Here is a 22,965-nt window from a genome sequence, read left to right on the forward strand (position 1 = left end):
TTCCTTCCCGTCTGGTTTCCATACTTTTCTCTTTCCTCACTCCAGACCGAGAGCTTCTTGAAAGGCAGGGGCCACTGGTCATTTTCAGCACTGTCCTCGGTACCACTGAGTCACCTGGCATAGAGTGAGTACTCACAGCCTGGGTGCTGACTAAATAAACGGGGGGATCCTGGGGCTCCCCTTCCCCTTCTGTCCGGGTCAGTTTCTTGAGATGATCACTCTTACTAGGAAGCGCATGCTGTTTCTGACGCGGGAGCATGGCCACAATGACCCCCGCCCTCCTTTTTCTCTCTCCAGTTGCTCCAGCAAAGCTCAGCCAGCAACCCCGACCTGGTGCCTCCTGGTGGCCCGCGCTAGCATTGTAGGACTAACCGGAACCTTCATTCGAGTCTTCAAGGCGGAGGCTCTCCAGAGTTCCAGAGGTGAAAGTGTGCTTCAGGCAGGCTTCCAGGGCTGTGGAAAGACCCAGGGATCGCCTTCTGATTTTTCATTTCCTCTCCTCTCTTTGGCGTTTAGTTCGTTCGTGTTGCATCCTCGGCTCACACAGGACGATGATTTCCTCCTACTTTCAGATGAGAACCTCTAGAACCCGGCTAGGGTTGGTCTCCTTTCTGGAACCCTGACTCTGAGTCCACAACTGTGCCCTCTCCTGCCCACCACAGGCCCCTGTTCCTTCAGCTCCTCTCTCGTCTGAGGGGTCTCTGTGAGTGGAAAGCATTTTTCCAAGCTCTCAGAACACAGGGGTCAAAGGTGGAGAACCAAGGTCGACAGATTTCCCAAGCGTACTGAGTGAACCCTTGGGGGGTCCAATAGCAAGCACACAATGTTTAGGAAAGGAAAGCAAGTCCTTCTGTCCTGTAGCACCGTCTATACTGGGGAATGGGGTGTGTGCTCAGCCTGGGTTTAAAAGCCTGGAAAAGTGGACTGTGGGACTGAGCCAGTGTTCACTGGAGAACACTGTGGAGAGGGCCCACACCCAGGCAGGACTCAGGGAACGTGGAGAGTCCCCCTCACGCTTTGGACTTCTGAATGCATCGCCCATTGCCAGGAGCGGGGTGTGCAGGCCCCTGCTCCATGGCAGAGCTGCCTCCAGCCCTTCCTGCGCTCCCAGCACTGACACTGTGCTCTCTTCCTTTACCATCTCCCATCGTCCCCCACCATGGACCCTATTTCTATTTGTGCCTGCTTGTGTGAGCATGAAAATGCACAGAGAATAATGGCCCAAATGGGGCCAGGTTGGTAGAGTTCACCAGGAACTTAGGGTCTCTCACTTCCAAAGCAAGCATGAAGGATAGGACTGCGAACTGGCTTACGGAGCTGGGGTCCTCACTTTCCTACTGGCCTCTGCTCACATACTGTGTTCCGGACAAGTCTGCCTCTTTCTAGGCTTTAGTTTTCAAATTGTACCAAGAGGGCTTGGATCAGAAGCTGCATAAGCGCAGGCACAGGCAAACGTGTCCTCTGACTCCAGCAACAATAGGCGGGTCGTTGGCACGGGTGGTCTCAGGAGGCCTGTGGTCCTGATGTGGGCAGAGGCAGGCGAGCTTGTAGCAGGATGGCCAGGACACCTGCCCTGTCCCAGCACCAGCCAGAGGGCATGTGCAGGCCCGGGGACAGTGAGCGCACCTGTGTCCCGCCTCCCTGCACAGGCACCAACACTGGACCAAGGGCTCTGCTCAGAAGGTGAGTTCTTTCGGATACCTCACCTGCAGCCTCTAAAAGGCACACATTTTCTGGAGCCCTAAGGACAGATAATTGACATGGAAGTGGTTCCCAGCAACTAAATGGAATGTGGAAGGGGTGTTTGCGGTGTATACGCTCAGGATATGAAATCATGCCCCGTGATGTGCCATACATTTCCCCTTTACGACCGAGTGAAATAAGCCCAAGGAACATACCTGTGTTTGAACGCACATGTTGATGATGGAAAATCCACAAATTAAAGGTTGCTGGTCCCAGAATCTCTGACTGGAGGAAAGTCAACAAGAAGGATCACTTGCCATTTGAAAGTGATTTTAATTTTATTTTTATTGAGCTGTTAAATGAAGAGAGCTTGCCAGGTGGTGCTAATGGTAACAACTGAGAGTGTTAGCAGCCTCGGTAGCAAGGCCAGGGGCCCCAAAGCAGCAGGAAGAAATAAGCTGCAAGTGACACCTGGTTCTGTCTGAACTTAACTTTTGTCAAACCTTGAGCTAAACAATGCGTTTTTCTTATGGAAATGTTTTTCTTCAGCTATGCTAATGAAAGTATGTACTTGCTTTGGGATCTCACTTTCTTCAAGTCGGTTCTGCTAAGACTAACTTTTGTCTCAAACCTTGGGTTGATAATGGCTCAATAAATCAGTGTTCGTGTCAATTGTTTTATGGCTGGGGATGACACACCTTGTGCCATTCTATCTCAAAAATGCTTATTGTGGGAGAGGGGCCTGGTGAAACTCCCTCAGCCTGAGGCGTCTCTCTGCCTGAGATGAAGTCTGCCCAAACCCATGTCCATTGAGTCGGTGATGCCATCCAACCATCACATCCTCTGTCGTCCCCTCCTGCCCTCAATCTTTCCCAGCATCAGGGTCTTTGCAAATGAGTCAGCTCTTCGCATCAGGTGGCCAAAGTATTGGAGTTTCAGCTTCAGCATCAGTCCTTCCAATGGATATTCAGGACTGATTTCCTTTAGGATGGACTGGTTGGATCTCCTTGCAGTCCAAGGGACTCTCAAGAGTCTTCTCCCTCAGGACTATGTAACTGGTAGCCATGGGGATAAGATGTCTTTGACCGAACTGGCCTCCCAGACTGACAAACATGAGATTCCATACCAAGATTTCCCATTGCCAAAAAGATTATAATAATCCCCTCTACAGTCAGTCACCTTTGTAAGCTTTACGGCACCCACTGGTGTAGGCTGCAGTGTCTCACCAGCTGGCTTCTGGTTACGAATCATGGCTGTAACCTGACTGTATCTCCCTTTAACACTTCCCAGGCTAGGTTTAAGGAATTGGGGGATGAGTACACTTAAGGTAGATAAGGTTTCCACAGAAGTCAGTCGGGGTCCTTGGCTAAGAGGAGACTCTGGCTTTGGCCTGCTGGTGTAATAAACTGCACTCCACTATCTGCATGCCAAAGCCTTTGGCTGTGTGGATCACAAGAAACTGTGGAAAATTCTGAAGGAGATGGGAATACCAGACCACCTGCCCTGCCCTTGAGACACCTGTATGCAGGTCAGGAAGCAACAGTTAGAACTGGACATGGAAAAACAGACTGGTTCCAAATAGGAAAAGGAGTATGTCAAGGCTGTATATTGTCACCCTACTTATTTAACTTATGCAGAGTACATCATGAGAAACGCTGAGCTGGAAGAAGCACAAGCTCGAATCAAGATTGCCAGGAGAAATATCAATCACCTCAGATATGCAGATGACACCACCCTCATGGCAGAAAGTGAAGAGGAGCTAAAACGCTTCCTGATGAAACTGAAAGAGGAGAGTGAAAAAGTTGGCTTAAAGCTCAACATTCAGAAAACGAAGATCATGGCATCTGGCCCCATCACTTCATGGGAAATAGATGGGGAAACAGTGGAAACAGGGTTAGACTTTATTTTTTTGGGCTCCAAAATCACTGCAGATGGTGATTGCAGCCAGGAAATTAAAAGACGCTTACTCCTTGGAAGAAAAGTTATGACCAACCTAGATGGCATATTCAAAAGCAGAGACATTACTTTGCCGACAGAGGTCCATCTAGTCAAGGCTATGGTTTTTCCTGTGGTCATGTATGGATGTGAGAGTTGGACTGTGAAGAAGGCTGAGCGCAGAAGAATTGATGCTTTTGAAATGTGGTGCTGGAGAAGACTCTTGAGAGTCCCTTGGACTGCAAAGGAGATCCAACCAATCCATCCTAAAGGAGATCAGTCCTGGGATTTCTTTGGAAGGAGTGATGCTAAAGCTGAAATTCCAGTACTTTGGCCACCTCATGAGAAGAGTTGACTCACTGGAAAAGACTCTGATGCTGGGATGAATTGGGGGCAGGAGGAGAAGGGGACAACAGAGGATGAGATGGCTGGATGGTATCATGGACTTGACGTGAGGCTGAGTGAACTCCAGGAGTGGGTGATGGACAGGGAGGCCTGGCGTGGTGCGATTCATGGGGTCGCAAAGAGTCGGACACGACTGAGAGACTGCACTGAACTGAGAGAGCTCATTGAGAAGACTGGAGATGTGCACAATGTGATAGTTGCCAAGCTAAAGTCTATTCGGGGCAGAATGAGGCCTGCAGCCCGGGAGGCAGTGCCTCATTACTCTGAGAGTCTGCTCCGAAGAGGCAGTGGGGGAAGGTGAATATATAGGATGTTGGTGAATGGGGAGCTCAGTGCAATCAAGCGCTTATTTTACAAAAGGGTTTCTGCTGGTCACGATGTCACCGTGAAGGGATTTAGTGATTTTCTAGATATGAAGAAATGTAAGAATTGGGATCAAGAAATCAGTTCCTGAAAATATCTGACTATCTAACAGGCCTGTTCCGCCAGTTTCCCTGGAGCAGGGTGCCTGCTTCTCCACCCTGAATCCCCCTCAGCAGATGCTGAAGGTCGGCAGCCTCAGCAGCACAGGGTTCCGTCTCCCCTGAGGCAGCTGGCAAATCCCCTGCTGCGGGTCAGTCCCTGGCGAGTGCTCTTTACAAGTGCGGATTGTAGCTGACAGTGACATCATGTGGAAGTAGTTGAGAAAATATTGAAAAGGTAGAACTGAGCTGTATTAAAATGCACTAGGTTAGGTTTGTCAACCGCGAATTGGCACTTGCAATGGTCACTAGCCTTCTGCCTCTGCAAGGATTAAATAATGTGCTGCTGCAGCTGCTGATTTTCAACACCCCCTGAAAGGAGTTCAGGGTGGAGAGCAGAAATGAAGCCCTCTCTGCTGTGGGAAAAGCTGGTGGAACAAGTCTTCAGATAGATATTTTCAGGAGTCAAGTTTATAAGACCAACTCTTGTATCTCCTGGTATCTAGAAAAGTGCTAAAATCCTTCACGGTGGTTGAGTCGGCAGGTTTTATATTTTAAGGAATCAGAATGTATTATACGTTTGCTTTCCCATTGAGAAATGGAATATTTCCTGCCATAATGAAGAAGGAATTCATAGGGCCTGGACTCCATCTTAGGCCTGTTCATGCTGGTCATGCTCAGCACCTTTCCAATGGACTCTGAACTCTGGGTTTAGTGCCTATGAAAACAACAACAGAAGGATAAGACCCCCTTCAGACCGGGGAACCGTGAGGATCCTATCTAGGTTACTCATCGCCTAAGAGAAAACATACACTATCCCCCTTCCTCCAGACAGGAGAACCTTGAAGATCGTATCTAGGTTACTCATTGCCTAAGAGAAAACATACACTATCCCCCTTCCTCCAGACAGGAGAACCTTGAAGAGCGTATCTAGGTTACTCATTGCCTAAGAGAAAACATACACTATCAGCCCTTCCTCCAGACAGGCCATCAAGTCTTCTGTATCGGAGTGTAACCTCGGGCTTATTGGTATTTGGCTTATTGTTTGACTCTTTGAGGACATGAGCACATAGCACGTGAATGTTGGGGTTATTGGGGTCGTATTTTCCTTGGTTTATGTACGTCTCAAGGAATTTGGGGTGGTGGGTTCAGACACGTACACATGGGGTATAAAAGATTTTCACAAATGCTGGTCGGGGTCCTTGGCTAAGAGGAGACTCTGCCTCGGGCCCGCCGGTGTAGTCAACTGCACTCCAGTATCTGCATTGTCCCGAGTGAGTTTGTTTCTCGGAATGAGTGGCTACAACAATATCAGTAACAGATGACTTCACAGTCATCAGCGCTGCAGCCGCCAGGAAAGCTGAGCTGGCGACGCCCCGAGGGGACTCGGGAGGGAGAGGCTAGCTGCCCTTTGGCAGCCTTCAGACTGCAGCTGTGCCCCATGGCGACCCCCGAGGGAACTCAAGATGGGAAAATGCGGTAGCATAGAGATGGGTCCCAGGCTGGACACCTGGTGATTGTCACGGGGAGTCAAGTTGAAGCTTTGCTCTCACCCAGACACTCCAAGGACAAAGCTAGTGGCAAACACCGAGCTCTGCTGAAGTAAAGAGATACCGTGCCCACTCCTTAAGAGGACATCTCTGTCCACGCATGTGCAGGAAGGCTTGTTGAGGGTCAGAAAGGGAGGGGAGTCCCGCACCATAAGTGTGGACATACACCTACTGGCCTGTGTGGTGGAATCCATATTAGCAAAAATTTGCACAAGCATCTTAGGGTCGAAGGACCAGCCAGGTGTGAGAAAAGAAACAAAATAATTGGCCAAATGTGAACAAGGCCCCATATAAGGGCACTCCTGTGTAAGCGCTTTAAGTCGGCTCCTGACTGCGCTCCCCGTTCAGCACACCCGTGCTCCTCTCCCAGTCTGTGTTGCCGTCGTGCTTCTGACGTAGTTAATTACTTCTCTGCGTGCTCTCCTGTATGTTGCGCTGTGTCTCTATATAAAAACTTTGCACCTGTTCTGCAGTCTTTCCTTCCTTGAAACACTTTTGCTTTCAAATGGAGTAAGAATCAAGGAACTTAGCCTGTAGCCTCTAGCCACTGGTGGACTGGCAGCTAGGTTCATTTCCTAGACGGGGAAATAAGATCCTACTTCAAGACCAAGACTGTGACCCCCAGTGCAGGGGGCCGGGGTTCCATCCCTGGTCAGGGAATTAGGTCCCACATGCCACAACTAAAATGTCCCACGTGCCACAGCCAAGTCCTGGCACAGCCAAATAAATAAATAAAGACTGCTATTCCTTTCAAAGCAAAACCACAGGATCCTGTCCCCAAACAGCTGAGATGCATATCAAAGGAGTGATTTCAGTGAGCCCAGCCTCTTGCATCTTCCCACACATAGAAAAGTGCTAAATTCATTCACTTGAGATATCTGGCTTTCTTTTAATTAACAATAATCGCTGATGTTCTGACTACTTGCCCTTTGTGCAAAACTTCTATATAACTTGGCTCCCCCCTCACCTCAGAGCAGTTCCCTTGGGTTTTCTTGAGGTGCTCTCTCCCTGTTTTGAAATCCTAAAAATTCCTGCTGAATAAAACATAACTCTAAACTTTTAGGTTGTGCACAATTTTTAAGCCAGCGCTTTACTGTCTTTAAAGGAACAAAATTATTTGTAACACATGTAATATACACTTCTTGGGGGCTTCTGTGGTGGCTCAGATGGTACAAAATCCACCTGCCAATGCAAGAGACTTGGGTTTGATCCCCAGGTCAGGAAGATCCCCTGGAGAAGGAAATGGCAACCCACTCCAGGATTCTTGCCTGGGAAATCTCACGGACAGAGGTCTCAAAGGGTCAGACACAACTGAGTGACGTTACAACAACAACATCTGCAACAACATCGACATCTGCTTAAACTTGCTTATGTCCTATCTGTCACGTTATCTGTCCACGGAGAAGGTTTTCTGTAGACCTGAGAAGATGTGTATTCTGGTTCCATTGGGTGGAATGTTCTCTATATGTCTCTTAATTTAATTTGGTCTAAAGTCTGGTTTAATTCCAACATGTCATTCTTTATTTTCTGTTTGGAGGATCTGTGCATTGCTAAGAGTGAGATGTTGAAACCCCTTACATTTTTGTAATGTTGCCTATTTTTTTCCCTATAGATCTGTTATTGTTTGCTTAAAATACTTGGATGACCTAATGTTGTTTCATATGTTTGCATATGTAGGAGTGTGTGTATGTATACTTTTTGATGTATTAACCCGTTGTCATACAATGGCCTCCTTGATGTTTGTATCATTTTTTCTTAAAGTCTATTTTGTCTGATATAAGAATTACTATGCCCCCTTTCTTTCTGATTTCAGTTCTGTGAAATACCTTTATCTATCCCCTCGCTTTGAGCCTTTCTGTATCCCTAAAGCTGAAGTGCGTTTCTTGTAGACAGCATACAGTCGGGTCTTATTTTTCATAAGCATCTGTGTCCTTTTATTGGTGCACCCACTCTAGCTGCATTTAGACTGGGTGTGGATGTGTGAGAACCGACTCCTGCCATCTGAGTGATGCTTTCTGGTTGTTGTTTGTCTCCACTGATTCCTCTTCCCTTCGTTTCTGACTTTTGTAAATTGGTGGCTCTTCATCGGGGTATTGTTTCCCCTTTCTATATTTCCTGCATCTACTCTAGATTTTTACTGTGGTTACCATGAAGCTTACAGTAAAATGTATACCTAAAACCGTTTCTCCTGTGCTGATTGCAGCCGGTCTTTATTAGCCAATAAAGCGGCCCCCGTTCACCTCTTCCTCTGTAAGGCTTTGATGGTCCAGTTCCCTCTTTTATGCTGTGTTTGGTAATAAGGTGGATTAGCTGTAGTTACTCTTAGTCATCCTTTCCTTGAGCCTTTATACTTGAAGTTGTTCATATAGCCCTCTTCTAAGTAATCGGAATTAACTAAACCTGACTGTATACTTTTACCTTGCCTAGTGTGTTATATACTTTTGTGTGTGTTCGTGTGTTAAGTTAGTTAAGTCGCTCAGTCGTGTCCAACTCTTTGTGACCCCGTGGACTGTAGCCCACCAGGCTTCTCCATGGGATTCTCCAGGCAACAGTACTGGAGTGGGTTGCCATTTCCTTCTCCAGGGGATCTTCCGGACCCAGGGATCAAACCCACGTCTCCCGCATTGCAGGCAGACGATTTAACCTCTGAGCCACCATATGTGTGTTCATGTGTTACTTTGCGTCTTTTTTGTTCTGGTTGAACTTATTCAGCTTCTTTGCAAGGCCGGTCTGGTGGTGATGAACTCCAGAAATAAAGCCTTTATTTCCCTTCATATTTGAAGGATAAGTTTGATGAATAGAGTTTTCCTGGTTGGCAATTTTATTGCTCTGCCCTCTGAATATTTCATTTGACTCTCTCCTGGCCTGTAGTTTTCTTCTGAGACATCCCCTGATAGCCTCGTGGGGTTTCCTGTGTCAGTTACAGTCATCCTTGTAAGTAAATCAGACATTCCTATTTTAGATAGGAAAATTTAATCAGTATTTTGTAACAGCAGTAAGGAAAATTGTTGTGGTCTGGGCGCTGGTTGGAAAATAATTTCCTGACATGAGACAGAGTGAGAGGGAAATAAAGTTTATTCGAGTGGGAGATGCTATTAGAGGGCCAGCTCAAGAGAGAACCGTCTTTGAACAGGGGCCCTTAGTTCAATTTTATACCCAGGGTACAGGGAGCAGCATAGGGGTCTTGCGGGTCATTTGCTGATTGGATGAGAAGGGGAGGGTGGGGAGTAAGGCAAAGACCTTCTCCCTATGGGCCAGGAGGGGAGACAGGTTATACTGCTCAGGAGGACCTGAAATCCATTAGTAGGCACACCATGGGGGAGGGAAGGACTGTCAGGGCGGGTCCTCCGTTCCTGCGTTCCCTTCCCCTTCGTCTTCTCTGCTCTTCCATCCTTGGGTCTCCACCTTCCTCCCTCTCTTTGTTTTTAGGGCCCATTCTTTGGCCCCGTTTGATACCCTGCTCACGTCTAACTATCTACCTATTTCTCTTCTCAGGCATTTGGGAATCTGGCCTCAGGGGGAAAGGGGGCATTGACCACTCTGGCTTCTTCAGGCTGTAGGGGCGTCGTGGGGCTCTAGGTTCCCTTTGCCTGCTCTCTGCCAGGGTGCCTTTACGGAAGGAGATGAGAGTCCATGAAATGATAAGGCGGCTTGTTTCAGCGTTGTCTCGGTGTTGGCCAGGGAATATTCTTGTCAAACTATCAGTTGGAGATTTGTTGTATTCTAGAAGAAGCAAACTTAACAAGAAAGCTAAAGATACATGGCCCAAAGATTGAGAGAAGCAGAAAAGCTCCCAAGGAGCTGGGGGAGAGCCAGGATCAGACATTGGGCCGCGACGTTAGTGTCTCTCTAGGTGCAAGAAGAGGCGAGAAGCTGGGCTCATAAAAACCTTTACCTGAAAACACCCGACTCTCTGCAGGCCGGTTCTTCTGGGTTTTTCCCAGAGCACAGAGTGCCTTATTTCTGATCTCCACCCTGAACTCCTTTCAAGGTCAGCAGCTTGCAGTGGTCATGATGTAATCTTTGTTGAGACAGCTGGCAAGTGCCAACTTCCAGTCAGCAGGGTCCCTCATAGCCACAGAGCTGACCATGCTTTGGGGGCATTTCACGGCCCTTGTGTCCCGGGTCTAATGAAGATTCCATTGACAGGCCACTGTGTGCTGTTACTAGACCAGACCTTGCAAGTAGCAAAAGTCTCAGGGCCATATCTGTCTTACTAGCCTCTTGGCCCAGGAGAATATTCCCTCTTGTTGCTTCTTTCCATATCTAGAGTTACATTATTACAGTCATTGACATCATACGGGACTGCATATCAGCATTTTATCACAGGTCAGTCACACTAATGTAAGAAACAATCTTCTGAAACAGGCGACAGTAAATAACATAGCTAGCAGTTATTAGTAAGGTCACAAGCAAGAATTTATGTCAAGAACTTTCATTAGGTAGAGCCCAGTATATCAGGCTATCTGACTTAGTTAAATGATTATAGCCAGGTGTTAATCTCCTGGTTGTACATCATGGAGGACCTGACCTTTATCCAAAGATTGGTTACTGAGATAAGCTTTAGAAACAAACTTAGAGTGTCCTTTTCAATAACTTAATTAATTAAACCTTTTAGCAACATAACAACGAGGAACTATATCAGAAGTGAGCCGTGGTAAACACAGACCTTAACTAACAAAACTAGAACTTAATATTCAGTGAAATATAATTTTTTTGTCATTGTGAGGGCATTAACCCTGTAGCCAGGGAAGGCTTTAACCCATCAACTAAAAATGAGGTTTGTCAGGGAGCCGGGAAAAGCCAAGTGGCCACCTTGGATTTCCCATAGCCCTGACTCTTTGATTTACAGCTACTGTTCATGCATTTTTAATTCCCCATTTTAGGAGTAGACTGTTGCCATGTTTTAAAGACATCAGAATAGCAAAAGTCTAACAGTGAGGGGTTATTTTTTTGTGGAAGCAGAATGAGCTTTTACAAGTTCCATAATCTTGAAAGTGAAGTCGCTCAGTCGTGTCCGACTCTTTGCTACCCCGTGGACTGTAGGCCACCAGGCTCCTCCATCCATGGGATTTCCCAGGCAAGAGCACTGGATTGGGTTGCCATTTCCTTCTCCAGGGGATCTTCCCAACCCAGGGATCCAACCCGGGTCTCCCACATTGCAGGCAGATGCTTAAACCTCTGAGCCACCAGGGAAGCTCCAATCTTAAATAATGCTTATTTACTTTACCAAATTAACAAAAGATTTTAAAAACAAATGTAAATCACTTAAAGGCAAAGAAATTCATAATCTGTTTTTGAAGGCCTCATTCTAACAAAATTTTGTTCTCTTAACACAGAGAAGACTAAACCCCAGCCTGGTACCAGCTTACCAGATAACAAACAAACAAAATGTGTTTATCGTTTAATCTTAGAAGTCTTTTCCATAAATCTTGAAGTAGCAGTATTCTTGCAAAGGCATCAGAATGAGACCATAGAAGGCATGCTTAAAATCTGATTAAATTGCAATTGACAAAGTAGCCTGATCATTGCTGTGATATGTAACACTTTAATATGATAACTAGAATTATAACTGACAACATTTTACCAGGACATATCAGATTTTCATGAATTTCACATACTTTCTAGGATATCTATATTAGTAACATCAACCATACAATATAACCTGACAAGATTCATTACTTCTCCAACAATGCTTCCCATGTAATTTAACATGTCAAATGTACTCAGGTAGTTTAATATCTCTCTTCAGGATGTCTCAGGGGCCCTCTGAAGCACCCCAAAGTTAGCTAGAAGTCAAATGATTTAGGAAATGTTTTCAATAAATATCAAACGGGTTTATAACACTCAGTCGGATTGGATCATATAAGTCACTATGAAACAATAGTTACTCACTTAGCCAAAGTTAACAAAAGATTTCAAAGGTAAACGTAGATTACTTCAGAGATGAAGAAACTTGAAATCCATTATCAAAGGCAGTTCAACATCTCAAGAAAACTTGTATTTATGCACAAAACTCTTCCCTTGGGGTCCACTTCCCATAAAACCTCCTCATCACGTTCTGCATCCATGACTTTGTTCTCCCATCCTGAAACAGCCACCTGTAAGTCAGACCTACTTCCTTCTCCCTTCATAAAATGTAATTTAATTTCTCATATCTTTTTTACTGATAACATACATCCTGCTTTCCTTAATCAACCAAGAACTGACCTTTATATTAGCATTCTATAGATTGGTGAACATAATTACCAGTGATAATTTCTAAGGAAAATTCTAGAGAACATCTCAGGATGGATTCAAACATTATTCACTAATGGTCCACAATCTCTAGTTTCTCTCTAAGAGGAAGTTAGTGTTCAGTAATGAATGTTTGAGAATCTCATTTTATTTGGAAATGACTTAGCTATTCAATAAGCTTCTGTCACTTAGTTTAGCACACCCCTAGAAACTCAAGTTACCCCAATCTGGAGAGACTATTTTAGACAGACATTCCTAAAATATAATTATTCTTAATAGTGTATCTAAAAGTTCATATCTCATTTACATTTCTTAGGAGTTTTTTTTTTCCCCTAGAGTTTTCCTTGTTGACAAACTTGTAGCAGATATAACAATATAACAATATTTAACTTATAATAAACCTAGGCACAATGAAAACATTATGCTTAATGTTAATGACTCTTAGACATGTCTACATTAGATTAGCAAACAAACATTAATACTAGATATTTAATACTGAATATTTCCCAGTTCATGTGAATTGGATATTCATTTAGGTTAACTTCACTTGTATTTAGAATTGTCTGATTTGTAAGTACTTATTTTTCTTTGAAGTGAAGTCGCTCAGTTGTGTCCAACTCTTTTCGACCCCATGGACTGTAGCCTAACAGGCTCCTCTGTCCGGGATTTTCCAGGCAAGAATACTGGAGTGGGTTGCCATTTCCTTCTCCAGGAGATCTTCCCGACCCAGGGATTGAACCCGGGTCTCCTGCATTGTAGGCAGACGCTTTACCATCTGAGCCACCAGGGAAATGTGACCCTCAAATATACGGCCAGCTGACTTGCAACAAGCATCCTGAAAGGGTGGTCTTTTCAACAAGTGGTGGTGGAACAACTAGAGAGCCATTAAGTGAAACAAACCAACCAACTACCCCCAACCCTTACTTTAAGAATCTTTGTTATTCAACTTTTCTTTTCTTTTTTTTTTTTACTTTATTTTACTTAACAATACTGTACTGGTTTGGCCATACATTGACATGAATCTACCACGGGTGTACATGCGTTCCCAAACATGAACCCCCCTCTCACCTCCCTCCCCATAACATCTTTCTGGGTCATCACCGTGCACCAGCCCCAAGCATGCTGTATCCTGCGTGGGACATAGACTGGCGATTCGATTCTTACATGATAGTATACATGTTACAATGCCATTCTCCCAAATCATCCCACCCTCTCCCTCTCCCTCTGAGTTCAAAAGTCCCTTATACACAGCTGTGTCTTTTTTGCTGCCTTGCATACAGGGCCGTCATTGCCATCTTTCTAAATTCCATATATATGTGTTAGTATACTGTATTGGTGTTTTTCTTTCTGGCTTACTTCACTCTGTATAATCGGCTCCAGTTTCATACACCTCATTAGAACTGATTCAAATGTATTCTTTTTAACAGCTGAGTAATACTGCATTGTGTATATGTACCACAGCTTTCTTATCCATTCATCTGCTGATGGACATCTAGGTTGTTTCCATGTCCTGGCTATTATAAACAGTGCTGCAATGAACATTGGGGTACATGTGTCTCTTTCAATTCTGGTTTCCTCAGTGTGTATGCCCAGCAGTGGGATTGCTGGGTCATAAGGTAGTTCTATTTGCAATTTTTTAAGGAATCTCCACACTGTTCTCCAAAGTGGCTGTACTAGTTTGCATTCCCACCAACAGTGTAAGAGGGTTCCCTTTTCTCCACACCCTCTCCAGCATTTATTGCTTGCAGATTTTTGGATCGCAGACATTCTGACTGGTGTGAAGTGGTACCTCATTGTGGTTTTGATTTGCATTTCTCTAGTAATGAGTGATGTTGAGCATCTTTTCATGTGTTTGTTAGCCATCCGTATGTCTTCTTTGGAGAAATGTCTATTTAGTTCTTTGGCCCATTTTTTGATTGGGTCGTTTATTTTTCTGGAATTGAGCTGCATAAGTTGCTTGTATATTTTTGAGATTAGTTGTTTGTCAGTTGCTTCATTTGCTATTATTTTCTCCCATTCAGAAGGCTGTCTTTTCACTTTGTTTATATTTTCCTTTGTTGTGCAGAAGCTTTTAATTTTAATTAGATCCCATTTGTTTATTTTTGCTTTTATTTCCAGAATTCTGGGAGGTGGATCATAGAGGATCCTGCTGTGATTTATGTCTGAGAGTGTTTTGCCTATATTCTCCTCTAGGAGTTTTATAGTTTCTGGTCTTACATTTAGATCTTTAATCCATTTTGAGTTTATTTTTGTGTATGGTGTTAGAAAGTGTTCTAGTTTCATTCTTTTACAAGTGGTTAACCAGTTTTCCCAGCACCACTTGTTAAAGAGATTGTCTTTACTCCATTGTATATTCTTGCCTCCTTTGTCAAAGATAAGGTGTCCATATGTGTGTGGATTTATCTCTGGGCTTTCTATTTTGTTCCATTGATCTATATTTCTGTCTTTGTGCCAGTACCATACTGTCTTGATGACTGTGGCTTTGTAGTAGAGCCTAAAGTCAGGCAAGTTGATTCCTCCAGTTCCATTCTTCTTTCTCAAGATTGCTTTGGCTATTCGAGGTTTTTTGTATTTCCATACAAATCTTGAAATTATTTGTTCTAGTTCTGTGAAAAATATGGCTGGTAGCTTAATAGGGATTGCATTGAATTTGTAAATTGTTTTGGGTAGTGTACTCATTTTCACTATATTGATTCTTCCGATCCATGAACATGGTATATTTCTCCATCTGTTAGTGTCCTCTTTGATTTCTTTCACCAGTGTTTTATAGTTTACTATATATAGGTCTTTAGTTACTTTAGGTAGATATATTCCTAAGTATTTTATTCTTTTCGTTGCAATGGTGAATGGAATTGTTTCCTTAATTTCTTTTTCTACTTTCTCATTATTAGTGTATAGGAATGCAAGGGATTTCTGTGTGTTGATTTTATATCCTGCAACTTTACTATATTCATTGATGAGCTCTAGTAATTTTCTGGTGGAGTCTTTAGGGTTTTCTATGTAGAGGATCATGTCATCTGCAAACAGTGAAAGTTTTACTTCTTCTTTTCCAATTTGGATTCCTTTTATTTCTTTTTCTGCTCTGATTTCTGTGGCCAAAACTTCCAAAACTATGTTGAATAGTAGTGGTGAAAGTGGGCACCCTTGTCTTGTTCCTGACTTTAGGGGAAATGCTTTCAATTTTTCACCATTGAGGATAATGTTTGCTGTGGGTTTGTCATATATAGCTTTTATTATGTTGAGGTATGTTCCTTCTATTCCTGCTTTCTGGAGAGTTTTTTTTATCATAAATGGATGTTGAATTTTGTCAAAGGCCTTCTCTGCATCTATTGAGATAATCATATGGTTTTTATTTTTCAATTTGTTAATGTGGTGAATTACATTGATTGATTTGCGGATATTGAAGAATCCTTGCATCCCTGGGATAAAGCCCACTTGGTCATGGTGTATGATCTTTTTAATGTGTTGTTGGATTCTGATTGCTAGAATTTTGTTGAGGATTTTTGCATCTATGTTCATCAGTGATATTGGCCTGTAGTTTTCTTTTTTTGTAGTATCTTTGTCAGGTTTTGGTATTAGGGTGATGGTGGCCTCATAGAATGAGTTTGGAAGTTTACCTTCCTCTGCAATTTTCTGGAAGAGTTTGAGGAGGATAGGTGTTAGCTCTTCTCGAAATTTTTTTGTAGAATTCAGCTGTGAAGCCGTCTGGACCTGGGCTTTTGTTTGCTGGAAGATTTCTGATTACAGTTTCAATTTCCATGCTTGTGATGGGCCTGTTAAGATTTTCTATTTCTTCCTGGTTCAGTTTTGGAAAATTGTACTTTTCTAGGAATTTGTCCATTTCTTCCACGTTGTCCATTTTATTGGCATATAACTGCTGATAGTAGTCTCTTATGATCCTTTGTATTTCTGTGTTGTCTGTTGTGATCTCTCCATTTTCATTTCTAATTTTATTGATTTGATTTTTCTCTCTTTGCTTCTTGATGAGTCTGGCTAATGGTATGTCAATTTTATTTATCCTTTCAAAGAACCAGCTTTTGGCTTTGTTGATTTTTGCTATGGTCTCTTTTGTTTCTTTAGCATTTATTTCTGCCCTAATTTTTAAGATTTCTTTCCTTCTACTAACTCTGGGGTTCTCCAATTCTTCCTTTTCTAGTTGCTTTAGGTGTAGAGTTAGGTTATTTATTTGACTTTTTTCCTGTTTCTTGAGGTATGCCTGTATTGCTATGAACTTTCCTCTTAGCACTGCTTTTATAGTGTCCCACAGGTTTTGGGTTGTTGTGTTTTCATTTTCATTAGTTTCTATGCATATTTTGATTTCTTTTTTGATTTCTTCTGTGATTTGTTGGTTATTCAGACGTGTGTTGTTCAACCTCCATATGTTGGAATTTTTAATAGTTTTTCTCCTGTAATTGAGATCTAATCTTAATGCATTATGGTCAGAAAAGATGCTTGGAATGATTTCGATTTTTTTGAATTTATCAAGTTTAGATTTATGGCCCAGGATGTGATCTATCCTGGAGAATGTTCCATGAGCACTTGAGAAAAAGGTGAAATTCATTGTTTTGGGGTGAAATGTCCTATAGATATCAATTAGGTCTAACTGGTCTAATGTATCATTTAAAGTTTGCGTTTCTTTGTTGATTTTCTGTTTAGTTGATCTGTCCATAGGTGTGAGTGGGGTATTAAAGTCTCCCACTATTATTGTGTTATTGTTGATTTCCCCTTTCATACTTGTTAGCATTTGTCTTACATATTGCGGTGCTCCTATATTGGGTGCATATATATTTATAATTGTTATATCTTCTTCTTGGATTGATCCTTTGATCATTATGTAGTGGCCTTCTTTGTCTCTTTTCACAGCCTTTGTTTTAAAGTCTATTTTGTCGGAAATGAGTATTGCCACTCCTGCTTTCTTTTGGTCTCTATTTGCATGGTATATCTTTTTCCAGCCCTTCACTTTCAGTCTGTATGTGTCCCTTGTTTTGAGGTGGGTCTCTTGTAAGCAGCATATAGAGGGGTCTTGTTTTTGTATCCATTCGGCCAGTCTTTGTCTTTTGGTTGGGGCATTCAACCCATTTACGTTTAAGGTAATTATTGATAAGTATGATCCTGTTGCCATTTACTTTATTGTTTTGGGTTCGGGTTTATACACCCTTTTTGTGTTTCCTGTCTAGAGAATATCCTTTAGAATTTGTTGGAGAGCTGGTTTGGTGGTGCTGAATTCTCTCAGCTTTTGCTTGTCTGTAAAGCTTTTGATTTCTCCTTCGTATTTGAATGAGATCCTTGCTGGGTACAGTAATCTGGGCTGTAGGTTATTTTCTTTCATCACTTTAAGTATGTCTTGCCATTCCCTCCTGGCCTGAAGAGTTTCTATTGAAAGATCAGCTGTTATCCTTATGGGAATCCCCTTGTGTGTTATTTGCTGTTTTTCTCTTGCTGCTTTTACTATTTGTTCTTTGTGTTTGATCTTTGTTAATTTTAATATGTGTCTTGGGGTGTTTCGCCTTGGGTTTATCCTATTTGGAACTCTCCGTGTTTCTTGGACTTGGGTGATTATTTCCTTCCCCATTTTAGGGAAGTTTTCAACTATTATCTCCTCAAGGATTTTCTCATGGTCTTTTTGTCTTCTTCTTCTGTGACTCCTATAATTCGAATGTTGGAGCGTTTCATATCGTCCTGGAGGTTTCTGAGATTGTCCTCATTTCTTTTAATTAGTTTCTCTTGTTTCCTCTCTGATTCATTTATTTCTACCATTCTATCTTCTATTTCACTAATCCTATCTTCTGCCTCCGTTATTCTGCTATTTGTTGCTTCCAGAGTGTTTCTGATCTCATTTGTTGTGTTATTCATTATATATTGACTCTTTTTTATTGCTTCTAGGTTCTTGTTAAACCTTTCTTGCATCTTCTCAATCCTTGTCTCTAGGCTATTTATCTGTGATTCCATTTTGATTTCAAGATTTTGGATCATTTTCACTATCAATATTCGGAATTCTTTCTCAGGTAGATTCCCTACCTCTTCCTCTTTTGTTTGGTTTGGTGGGCAACCCTCCTGTTCCTTTACCTGCTGAGTATTCCTCTGTCTCTTCATCTTGATTATATTGCTGTGTTTGGGGTGGCCTTTTTATATTCTGGTAATTTGTGGAGTTCTCTTTATTATGGAGCTTCCTCACTGTGGGTGGGGTTGTATCAGTGGCTTGTCTAGGTTTCCTGGTTAGGGAGGCTTGTGTTGGAGTTCTGGTGGGTGGAGCTGGGTTTCTTCTCTCTGGAGTGCAGTGGAGTGATCAGTAATGGGTTATGAGACTTCAAAGGTTTTGGAGTAACTTTGAGCTGCCTGTATATTGAAGCTCAGGGGAGTGTTCCTGTGTGGCTGGAGAATTTGTGTGGTATGTCTTGTTCTGGAACTTGTTGGCCCTTGGGTGGAGCTTGGTTTCAATGTAGGTATGGAGGCATTTGATGAGCTCCTATTGCTTAATGTTCCCTGAATTCAGGAGTTCTCTGATGTTTTCAGGCTTTGGACTTAAGCCTCCTGCTTCTGGTTTTCAGTTTTATTTTTACAGTAGCCTCTAGACTTCTCCATCTATACAGCACCAATGATAAAACATCTAGGTTAAAGATGAAAAGTTTCTCCACATTGAGGGACACCCAGAGAGGTTCACTGTTTTTGAAGACAATGGTCTGCTTTTCTGGTTGCCTGATGTCCTCTGCCAGCCTACAGAAGTTGTTTTGTGGAGTTTGCTCAGTGTTGAAATGTTCTTTTGAGGAATTTGTGAGGGAGAAAGTGGTCTTCACGTCCTATTCCTCCGCCATCTTAGGACCGCCCCTCCTATTCAACTTTTCTTTAGGCCAATTATTAGAACTCATTTACCATTTTGACAATATTATTAAAACAAATAAACAAACAAAAGACACACACTGAGACATACACAAATCCAGACAGACAGACGGAAATCTCATAGTTTTCCACTTGATATTTAAAATGTCTCTTTGACCCCCCCTTTTTTTGAAGTTCTAATTTGCCCAAGGCCAAGGTCTCAGGCAAAGTGGGCTGTGTATTTCAGGGACATGAAAAGGGTTAACTTCAAGCTTTTCCCTAGGCAGGTTTAACAAACTTGTTTTTAATTGCATATGCAAAAAGAACTGATTTTGCAGTTTCCGAGAAAAAAAATTTTTTCACTTTAACCAGTTTTCTCCAGAGTCTAAAGAATATCGTGGCCATCCTGTGTCAGAAAGTTGCCTTTCCTTTCTGTAGTCACAGTTTCATACCTGAAGTGAAAGTGAAGTCACTCAGTCGTGTCCGACTCTTTGCGACCCCATGGACTGTAGACTATAGCCTATCAGACTTCTCAGTCCAAGGGATTTTCCAGACAAGAAGACTGAAGTGGGTTGTCATTTCCTTCTCCAGGGGATCTTCCCGACCCAGATATCCAACCCAGGTCTCTCTCTACACTTTACCCTCTGAGCCACAAGGTTGATCCCTTTATACCTAAATTATAGGCCAAATAGTGCTCAAATTGACTCTGATATCAGGGGCAGATCAGCTGATGAAAATCTTGGATTGTCCCTCTGGTGGGAAGGGGGGTCTTTGTCCCATCAGAAGGACCTGAAGGGTTACGGGAGTTTGCAGGAGTGGGGGAAGCTTGGTCCTTCCCCATCCTGAGAAACAGGAATAGTTACAAGGGAATTCTTTAGGATGTTCAGGGGTGGGGGAAGCTTTGTTCCCTGCCCACCTGAGAGACAAGCATAGTTAGAAAGGGATCTTCAAAATGTTAGGAGAGCTTTTGATCCTTCAGGCTTTTAAATACAGAGAAAGACCTGGACCAAAGGGAACCTCAGAACCCTTTCCTAAAAATCATGTGGGCATGAAAGTTTGAGTAGGGGTCGTCTAGAAACCTGATGGAGAGAGACAGAGGGGGACAGGAGATAGGGAGGCAACAGGAAGACATGTGGCATGAGTCCCTGAAATCCGGATTCCAACTGAGGGCCACGGAGGACTGAACATAAGGAGATTCTGAGTTCTCTCACTGCTTTTGGCAAAAGCTAGTGTGCCTTTCAGAGGCCATCTTTTTGGGGGGTCCCCCACGACGTAGGAGTGCGGCGGCTGTGACGGCGCAGGAGTGCAGCTGAGAGGAGCTACCTCACATCCGAGGTAAGAAGCAGCGGCTGCGCTTTGCTGGAGAAGCCGTGAAGAGACACCCCACGTGCAAGGTAAGAGAAACCCAAGTAAGACGGTGGCACTGAGAGAGGGCCTCAGAGGGCAGACGGAATCACAGTCACAGACAACTAGCCAATCTGATCACATGGACCACAGCCGTGTCTAACTCAGTGAAACTATGAGCCGTGCCGTGTGGGGCCACCCAAGACAGGTGGGTCATGGTGGAGAGGTCTGATGGAATGTGGTCCACTGGAGAAGGGAATGGCAAACCACTTCAGTATTCTTGCCTCGAGAACCCCATGAACAGTATGAAAAGGCAAAAAGATAGGACACTGAAAGAGGAACTCCCCAGGTCGGTAGGTGCCCAATATGCTACCGGAGATCAGTGGAGACATAACTCCAGAAAGAATGAAGGGATGGAGCCAAAGCAAAAACAACACCCAGTTGTGGATGGGACTGGTCTCAGAAGCAAGGTTCGATGCTATAAAGAGCAATACTGCATAGGAACCTGGAATGTTAGGTCCATGAATAAAGGCAGATTGGAAGTGGTTAAACAGGAGATGGCAATGAAGGAGGAAACAGACAGAACAGGCTCCATCTTGAAAGCAGGACTCCATCTTGGGCCAGACCATGGACTTTGAGCTATATTCCCAGTATCTATGGAAACGACACACCAACTGGAAAACCAGGCCCCTGGATGGAAGAGCCCCAGGGCTCGTACCTAGACTCTCTGTCGCCTAAAAGAATACCCTAATTATCTGTGTAACCAAATAGAATCATAAATTCTATTATGCTTATTGGGGTATGACCACAGGCCTATTGATAATCGTCCACTGTTAACTACCTGGGTTTAAGGCATATGAATTATGGATTAACTTTGTATCTTTCTTTTCCTTTGTTCAGACTAGTTTCAGGGAATTTGGGGAGGTGGGTTTGGACACGTACACTTAGGGTATATAAGGTTTTCAGAAGAACTGGTCGGGTCCTTGGCTAAGAGGAGACCCTGCCTTGGGCCCGCTGGTGTAATAACCTGCCTTCCGCTATCTGCACTGTCCTTCTGAGTGAGTTTGTTTCACAGAACGCGTGGCTACAACAGCAAGAGTGAACACAGAGTTGGACCATAAAGAAAGCTGAGCCCCGAAGAATTGATGCTTTTGAACTGTGGTCTTGGAGAAGACTTGTGAGAGTCCCTTGGACTGCAGGGAGATCTAACCAGTCCACCCTAAAGGAGATCAGTCCTGGGTGTTCATTGGAAGGACTGATGCTGAAGCTTAAAGTCTAATACTTTGGTCACCTTATGCAAAGAGCTGACTCATTGGAAAAGACCCTGATGCTGGGAGCAATTGGGGGCAGGAGGAGAAGGGGATGACAGAGGATAAGATGATTGGATGGCATCACCAACTCAAGGGACATGGGTTTGTGTGGACTCCAGGAGTTGGTGATGGACAGGGAGGCCTGGCGTGCTGCAGTCCATGGGGTCACAAAGAGTCGGACACGACTGAATGACTGAACTGAACTGAGTTTGTATTTGGGCCAGGCCTTTTGCAGGGCTAAATTTTCCAGTTTCTGAGAATGTAGCCAAGGGGTGAGTCTGAGAGGCTCCCGGGACGTACCAGAGCTCACTCTTAGCCTATCTGCCATAGAATGGGGTACTCAGAGTCACCGGCTGACAGAAAGGAGTCCCCTTTGTCCCAGTGATCTCCCCTGTGAGTAATGCATGAAAATGGCCGCCCGACCCAACAGCCGCGCCGGACAGTGAGAGGTGACCCCTGAGAACCGTGCAGCTAGGGCACCGTGTGACCCGGGCAGAGACAGATTCCATACTTTTCACAAGTGCACAGGGAACATTCTCCAAAATTGACCATATGTTAGGCCAGAAAATAAGTCCACTATAAATAGACTCAAATCATACAAAGGAACTTTGTTCTGTCACAATGCAATGAAACGAAAAGTTAATAGTAGAAGGAAAGGTGGGGAAATCCACAATATGTGAAGATTAAACACACTCTTACATAACCAGTAGGCTAAAAAATAATAGTAATAAAAAAGGAACTTAGAAAATACCTGGAGACAAATCAAAATATAAACAGAACATACCAAAATGTATGGGATTCTGCAAAAACATCACCAACAATGAAATGTAAAGCTGGTAATGCATACATTTAAAAGAAAGCTCAAATAAGCAACCTATCTTTACACCTAGGCAGAAAAGGGAGATCAAACCAAACTCAAAGCTAGAAGGAGGAATGAAAATAGTAAAGATTAGCTGTCAGATAAATACACAGAAGAGGAAAACCAAAGAAATCAATTTAAAACAAAAGTTACTTCAACCAGGTTGACATAAGTAACAAATCTTTAGCTATATTGACTAAGAGAAAAGACAACAGGAACAGAAGAGGAAACATAACTGCTGATATGACAAAGCAGAGCACTGCGGGAGAGCTCTGCACAGCCGGATGCTATGAGGCTGGATAACCTCGATGCAGCGCTGTTATTTAAGCCTCAGGCTGCGGTGTTTGATTCTGGCGACCCTAGCA

This window comes from Capricornis sumatraensis, chromosome 3 (genome assembly GCF_032405125.1).
Source record: "Capricornis sumatraensis isolate serow.1 chromosome 3, serow.2, whole genome shotgun sequence".
NCBI lineage: Eukaryota > Metazoa > Chordata > Mammalia > Artiodactyla > Bovidae > Capricornis > Capricornis sumatraensis.